The sequence below is a fragment of the Lissotriton helveticus genome, chromosome 5_1 (genome assembly GCF_964261635.1).
Source record: "Lissotriton helveticus chromosome 5_1, aLisHel1.1, whole genome shotgun sequence".
NCBI lineage: Eukaryota > Metazoa > Chordata > Amphibia > Caudata > Salamandridae > Lissotriton > Lissotriton helveticus.
Window position 1 is genome coordinate 1961643109 of NC_136065.1, and position 8542 is coordinate 1961651650.

General features: G+C 40.4%; 1 long non-coding RNA gene across 1 annotated transcript in view; it reads left to right on the forward strand.

The window, feature by feature from the left end:
- Nucleotides 1-3329, forward strand: part of LOC144753912 (uncharacterized) — an 804407-nt gene extending 801078 nt beyond the window's left edge. The window contains exon 7 of the long non-coding RNA XR_013594598.1: nucleotides 3259-3329. This is a non-coding gene — a long non-coding RNA (uncharacterized LOC144753912). The remainder of the gene's footprint in view (nucleotides 1-3258) is intronic.
- Nucleotides 3330-8542: the final 5213 nt, after the last annotated feature.

Consider the following 8542-nt stretch of genomic DNA (forward strand, 5'->3'; position numbering starts at 1 on the left):
CTTTATATTTACAAAAAGCTCTCACCACACGCTGCGACGTTGCTTTAATCTTAACTATGTTTATATGTACAATGCACCCACTGCCGCTTCACAGTTAACCTGGCACGGCTCACCTACATTAAGCAGTAAATAATTATTGATGTATTCACCAGCGTACCATGCCGCGCATCAACTTTAACAATGGCACCCGTATGCCTATTCTGCAGATTCGTCTTTTGGGTCAATAGTGTGCCATGCAGTGCATTAATTTTAACAATGGCGCCAGTGCACCTATTCAGCAGATAATTTGTTCCCCCTTTTACAAAGGATCAGCGCTGCAAGCCCCAGTTCCTTTCCGCCCTCTTATCGCCGCAGCGCATGGCACTGCTTACATTTTACTTAATCTCACCAGCTTCCCCCACATCACTTTTCACCCTGGACTCTATTTAAAGAGCTGCAATCGTTTCCATGCAGGGTGGCAGCTACATCTGATTAAATAAGATCACTGCTCTGGTGGCTCCTTTTTTACCATCATCTCGACTTCTGCATTTTTTTCCCTTTGCCAAACGAAAGGAGATGGGGGGGGGGGCTTCAACTTCATTTAATCTCCCCGTCCTGTCCCCCAAATCAATTCCAGCCGGAGTGCCGTGAGATGGAAGCAGCCATGTCGAGCTATATGTGTAAAGGCCGGCAGCTACATGCTACAAGTAAGTGACTAAGCAATTAAATAGGAGCATTCCTTTTGAGCATGAATTTAAATGTTTTCCATTGTGGTTGGTACTTTTGTGAGCTCCGTGACAATCTACGATATGGTATGTCTGAGCTGCTTTTTATGTGTTCTGAGGAATGCTATCTTTTACCTTCTGCAGTGTTTATGTTCACGAGGACTTCTAAGAAACATTGGCATCTCTGCAACTGCATGTCCTAATGTAGCTCAGGGGAGTGTGTAGATTAATTTCTTTTTTCGCAGTTTTATGTAGTGTGAACTCGACCCGAAAGTACTGGGGTGCTTTACATGAGGAACAGTTATCGTACACAAGGACACATTCATTTTTGGTAGGCATGTGGCGATTAAGTGATTTTTGTGCCTTTCTACCCTTTGTTAGACTCGTTTCTACTTTTTTTTTACTGCCCTTATGCCCCTGTTAGACTCGTTTTTTGTGTCTTTCTGCCCTCTGCATCACCACATCATCACTCAGCGCTACCCCAGAATCACTCAGCACCACCACATTATCACTCAGCACCACCACATTATCACTCAGCACCACCACATTATCACTCAGCACCACCACAGCACCACTCTGCACCACCACAGCACCACTCAGCACCACCACAGCATCACTCAGCACCACCACAGCACCACTCAGCACCACTACAGCACCACTCAGCGCAACCACAGCATCACTCAGCACAAGCACAGCATCACTCAGCACAACCACAGCATCACTCAGCGCAAGCACAACATCACTCAGCGCAACCACAGCATCACTCAGCGCAACCACAGCATCACTCAGCGCAACCACAGCATCACTCAGCGCAACAACAGCATCACTCAGCGCAAACACAGCATCACGGGTTCAAATATGTTCTCTCAATGTTTCAAGCTTTATTACAAATATCACAAAAAAATGTTAATATTTCACTTCTGTTCTTGGATTTTCGTCACAATAAAATACACTGAGCATAATTTTCACAAAAGTTATTTACAAAAGTTTAAGCTATTGCCATTATAAATTACAATCACTTTTATTTAAGTATTACTTATTTAAAAAAATAAAAAGCCATTGTTATTTGTAACATCAATACATCTAAGTCACGTAAATACAAAACATGTTGCATTACAAATGTTATAGGTGTCACATTTGCGAAAGTTATAACTATTGGCATTGTAAATGACAAAGCTATTAATTTAGCTATTTTCAAAAACAACACATAAATAAAAATAATTGTCATTTACAAGACCAATAGCTCAAACTTTCCTAATGCGAGACCTATTGCATTGCAAATGCTTGTTCCTCTTGTCAGACTGATTGGTTCTGGACCGTGTCAAATAAACCTGCCTATAGATTGTTTGGATATAAGTAGCATCATTCTTACTTTGGGTTTTGGTCTTTTTCTTTTCTTTACTTTTCGTACTAACTAAGGTGCCCTCTGTATATTTTTGTATATTCTTTGGTTTGCTCAAAAATTTGTTTTTGTCCTGATGATGACCCTTTCACTTTGGGGGAGACAAAACACGGTCGACACTTCTGGCACTTCAGAAGGGATTCAAACCAGCAATTTTCCATTTTGATTTGGATTTATGGATTATCTTAAAAGCTCATTGTTCCAATGCCAGTGTATCTTTGCTTTTAACACATTATGAACTGTCTAACTGTTTTTGTTGTGTAATAGGTTGAGCACCAAGGGGCTTATTTATGAGTCCTTCCGTCACTTTTGCCCCACTGGTGCGTCACTTTTTGTGACGCACCAGTGGCCTAAAAAATTAGCCTTGTTGCACCATATTTATAAAGAGACGCATCTAGGTAGATGCGTCACATTGTAAACCACTGCACCACATTATACCAGCGCCAGGTATAATGTATGCAGGGAGGCGTTCCGACGCAAGAAAACGTCGTAGAAGTGACGCAGTGAAATCTATAAGATTTCACTGCGTCACTTCTAGGACGCAAATGCATCAATATCTTACGCCTTCCTCATGGCAGACATAAGACTGACGCAGGTACATTTCACCTGGGACTTGCCCCTGTGTAATGACCCATTGCTGGAGTTGCGTCACTTTTGTGACACACTCCAGCAATGCGTCATTTTTGCGCCTACAGATACGTCAGAAAATCTGATGTATCTGTAACTCCTTGGGACATGATGCGTCATACTGTAAATATGACGCATAATTGGTGTCGCAAGGAAGGCGCAATGAAAAGTGACGAATCACTGTGTTCTCGCAGCGATGCGTCACTTTTCATAAATGAGGCCCTCAGCATTTATGTATTTGTTTTTTTAAGTCCTTTTAATATTTTGCGTCATTTTGTTTACAGTAATAATTTACTATGATTTTTTTAATTAGTATGTGGGCACTTTATTTTGTTGCACTTTTTACATTTATTGATTGTGTAACTGTTATTTCCTACCAGGAACCATCGTTGTCTCTATAGATTATTAGTATCTTAGCATTTTAAAATTATATATTTTTTTTAAACTTCTCTTTTCAACGTGGTTTCCTACTTCCATGGTTTGAGTTTTAGTTTGTGTCCTTGTTATTTTCTTCTTCTTCATTAGGGTTTTCAGCAGCATTGGGATATGGATAGTGTGTGGAAAAAGAGTGAATGTTAATATTCTACTCGAAAATGTAAGTACATTTCTTTAAATAAAGTATTATTTATCTTTTTGAAAATAAAAAATACTCTTTTTTTAATATATAATTTAAAACATAAAACTTTCAGTTTGTGGGTTCCTCTACGCCAACTCAAAACATTTTATATTCACCTTTATGCATGTAATGAAGACATCGTCAGTTTGGGTCACCTCACTTAATTTTAAACCAAAGGTATTTAGGAAATGTATACTAACCTAAACCTTATTCTTTCTAATTTACTATAAAAAGACTGGTGATTCATGCTCCTTTTCTTCATGGACTTTTATGAGAAGAATGCTTTGTTTTCTTTGGAAACCTCTTTTGTTTAGGTCTGGAATAGATGTTTGTAATTTATGAGGCAAAACGAAGGGAAAAACAGTATTTGTTAGTTTTCCATATTTTTCCTTAGTCCCAGTAATTGGGCATTATTTCTAAATGCATTAATTTTCACTTAGCCTCATTTGTATGTAGATGACAAATTGTTACAATGGTAGGTCTGTATGACAGGTCACTACTACTCTCGTCAGGCATTTCCTCACAACTGACAACAAAATGGTAGATGCTGTTTTATGTATGTTTTTGCGGTATTGCAGTGTTGGAGTCACTAAAAACTGTTATTTCAAACTATGTTTCTGTTTACTCTTATGTATGCATTTTTGTTGCTGTTAGTACTGGTATGTTGTTGTCGTCATCTTAGGTTGGTAATGGTAATCTATTGTAAAGTATTTCAAAAATAGTATTTTTCCTCAGATTTCCGACTTTTGTTTGTAATCATTTATTTAATATTTGCAATATTTGTTTTGCTGTTTGTAATTATTCTTTTCCAGCTTAAAACCATATATGAATTTTTTTTAAAAGTGAAGTAAAGGTATACGTTGTAGAGGATAAATTCATAGATTTAGATTACAAGGCAATGTAATGATTGTTTTGGTGATACATTTTGAACACAACCCATAAAATAGGGTTTCTAGACCCCATGGCACCAAGGTTTCTGTCAATGTGCCAAACTGTGACAGTCAGTTGCACTGCAACCACCCTCCTGCCGAGTGAGCAGTAATTTGAGTGGGATGTATTTTGTTTTGAACACATCCCATAAAATATGTTTTCAAGATCCCCTGGTACTAAGGATTTTTTCAATGTGTCAACCCGAGACAGAAAGCCAGTTGGACTACAACCATCCTACAATCTGAATTGTAACTGCTGGAAAGATAAACTGAATAGTGGCTGCAATGTTTATAAGTAATACAAACAGTAACTTAGGGCCTAATTAGGATGTTAGTCGGAAAGCCTCCGACTGCAGGCCGGAGGTTTTCCGAGACATCCCTGGTTGACTTCCGACCGCCTAATTACGATGAAGGCAGTCGGAAGTCAAACCGCTAGTCATTCCGGCTGGCTTCCAACAGGCTAAAGGAGTCCGTCAGCCAGTCGGAACTGCAATGTAATCCCTTTGGGATGGCATTTCCAATGTCGGGATCACACTGTCTTTCCATGCTTGCCTTGCCCACGCGGAAAGGCTGTCGGAAAGCGACTTTGGAGGCCCCCGGCAAGGCCCCCTTGCTTCCGCGGCCTACAGTTGTGGGCCTGGGAGGAGGACCTATTGTGCCCCCCTGTAAATCCATGCACACGGTGCCTGCCACAGGGTGCAAGGATTTACACAAACTCCCATTTCTCTATGGGAGCTGGTGCTGAGGCCGGTTTCGGAAATGGGGAAATGGGCTTGTGCAGTCGCATTGTAATAATGCGGTTGGGACCGCTGACCGGAGGTCAGTTGGTCCGGATCCGTGGCGATGTTGTTCGGGGGCAACTCCGACCGACATTGTAATCAGGCCCAAAGTCTGTTATTCTCATCTCGCTAGAAGGAAGACTGATAAACCCCCACCAAGTGCAGGCTGATTGCATCTTCCGTTAGGTTTCAGTGAAAGTAGGTGAAGCAATTCTGCCTGGCCTGTTTTGTCTCAGTCTCCTGGCACGAAGTTCCTCTCTAATCTTTCATTTTCTAAATGTTATCTGGCCGTTCTTGAATCTACTAGAAAACTAAATTAGCAGAAAGGAGCCTGATGCCTTTTAACTTATTTTAACTTATTTTAATTCTGTAAAACGGTGTGTTCTGAGTAATATTAATAAACGAGAAATACAATGATCCGCTTCCTTGAATCCTTATTCACAACTCCTCCTTATAGCAGAGAACAAAGCTCTGATTAAATACTGTGAATATATTTGAGAAGACTCGATTTTCACATTGCAAGGAAATGTGGCGTTAGCCCCTTCCATGCTCATGACGAGCTGAGCTCGTCATGAGTTGCGCCGCTCGCATGCTCATGACGAGCTCAGCTCGTCATGTAATGTGGCTTTTTAAAAAAAGCCGCACAGCGCGAAAAAAGCCGCCGCACACATGCGGTTAAACAAAAATGCATCCTACATTTGTCATTTACACTTCAATGAACAATAGATGTACCCTAAAACCTAGAAGAAGTAAAAACATGATAATTAACATCTTGGAAATGATAATAATGATAAATGCAATTAATATATGAATATATATGTGATTATATGGTCAATGATAAAACGAAAGAGGCAAGGCTTTTATAGTATGTTTTCTATTGCAAAATGAAAAATTAAAAGGGTACAAACTGTGCTTGTGTGTGATCGCTCCATACATTTTCTTTTTATAATGAAACATGTAGAAAACCAGACATTTCCTTGCTGCAGTGCAGTCTTACATTTTCCCTGATATTGATGGTGGTGACATTAGTCTCTCAAGAGATTAATATGCTGAGACCATTGGTGGACAAGGGATCCGATTTAAGGTATCAGCTGATGACGAAGCAGATGGATCTGTAATAGCTTGTAGAAAAGTATCAGAAGAATCTGGGAGCATTGTTCTTGTGGTTGGACAAGTCTGCGCATGTTGAAACGCAACACCAACTGAACAGAGGCAGACACTACTGGCGATCAGACTCACTAGAGCTAGCTTTTAAGGTGGAGTTCGGAGGAGGAGGTGCAGCCATCATCGTTGGGTTATTTTACAATGCATACTTTATGCCAACTGCATTGCAGTGTAGTATGCTCTATGCAATCTCATTGGTTGAATGACTTCTCTCATGTTGAGTGAAACTATCAGCGCGTGTTATAATGGCACACCCAAGTAGATTGTTTCAAAACAGCGTATGCTCCAGCATTCAAGTTGAGAGTCCAGTTTGCACTTATCTGGTTCAATAATTCTCCAACAAAAATGTCATTGTTTCACAACATTGTTGTTTATTAGGGTAGAAATCACTTCTATTCATTTTGGTATTCATGCTGACTTTATTTCTTTACTAGGAGAAAAATGAAAATTGCACTCTCAGCAGTGTAGCTGAAAATCCATTAAACAGATTTGAAAACAGTGAACTGAAGAATGAAGCTATGCAATTAAAAAATAGGCTTAAAGACCATCAGTAGACCAGATATAATGGTTTTAAAGCCCTGGTTTATGCCTGTTGTGTTTGATCAAGGAAGATGGCGTTCAATATGCAAAATGTGTTGGACATAGTATCTGCAGAATTCATTGGATTTCAGATGCAGACTGTGCTGTTTACAAGGCAAATATCTATGTTGCAGAGGTTAAATATACCTCTTTCTGTGTTAAAATGGCAACAATCTTATTCAGATTATCAAAGTGGAAAGTGCATATTTCCTGTTTACATTTTTGACTGCGGAACACTTTCAAACAGTTTTTTTCGGAGAACGATACAATATAATACCTCAACATTTTACTGTTTTCTGAACGGTTAACATGAAGGTGAAACCAAGCGTCAATCTGCAGTAGCTTTCATTTGTTATCATTAGATAAAAACCATTCCAGATGAGCATATGATAAACGGGAATGAGGGGGCAAGTGCTGCCAGTAATTTGCAAGCAAAGTGGCGCCTCACCTGCGCCCTGGAGAGTGTTACAGGTGCAGAGTAGTCAATGTCATAACGGATAGGTGCATGAGGTGTGTTTATGAATGTGGGAGTGTTTTGTGTCCAGCAGTGGAACTCAAATGGACATTTCCAGGCATAATAAAGAAAGGCATTATGTATTTTTTATACCAGTCTCAGGATTTGTGTGTTTTTTAAAACTTTATTTATCATTATTGATCAAACACAAAATAGTCCACGGTATCAGCTTAAAACATTCTTTGCATGGTACATGAGTATATCAGATATACGTTGCATGCATTTAGATCCCCAAATGCTGACCAGCTTGACGTTTACTGTGCTGCAAAGTTCTGCGGTGTAGACCACTCTCCCCTCTAGGCCCACATGACCTGCATGTAGACCAACCATCCACAATGTTCATAGTATGTACAGGCTATGCTACAGTTTGCTGTGCTATACTCCGGATGGCTCCCTCTGGGCAGCCATCGGTGGAGCTCCCTGGCTTTCCTCACTGTGGTCCCGGAGGTATGATAACAGTCGCTCCCAGATATCTCTGGGGCAGGATGTAGCTGGCAGCAGCTGTGTATAGGCTGTAAGTTGGACTATACTATATATTAAGTCATGTAGCCAGTCTTTGAAAGAACGGTGATGGATTAAACCCAGATCTTTTGACTGGGTGTGAGTGTTTGATTGGTTCAGATGCTCCGTCCATCACCACCCCCTTTTGTACCGCTTTTAGCCGCCATAAGTGTGGCAGGGTATGCTCAGACTTGAGTCCCTTGCTCACTTTGCCACTGGATTCAAGCAAGCCGGGCTGAAGACGGCTGTAATGCCAGAAACCGGTCCTCGGAAGCTTGTTTCCGGTCCAGGGAAGGCATGGCTTGGCAGTTCGGGCTGGACTGTTCCCATGAGGCACAGGGTCAGACTGATTTGCATATGGCCATGTCTGAACTGGGGTGGCAGAGTGGGCTAAAGAACGGTGATGGATTAAACCCAGATCATTTGACTGGGTGTGAGTGTTTGATTGGTTCAGATGCTCCGTCCATCACCATCCCCTTTTGTACCGTCTTTATTTTCAGTCCATGGTGAATTCAATACAGTAGTAACATTTGATGGATTGCTTCTGTTTTATATGACTATTTACATTGATTGTTTAGATGTGGCACTAGAATGAGTTATGCTATGTGAAATCTAAGTAATTTTCTCTTGAATTTTCTATTCTTATTTTCACTCATCCACATTTCTGTGGCAAACGTTTTGTTAATTGCAATGTTTGCCTATTTTTATTTTCTTAAAGTTTGTATCC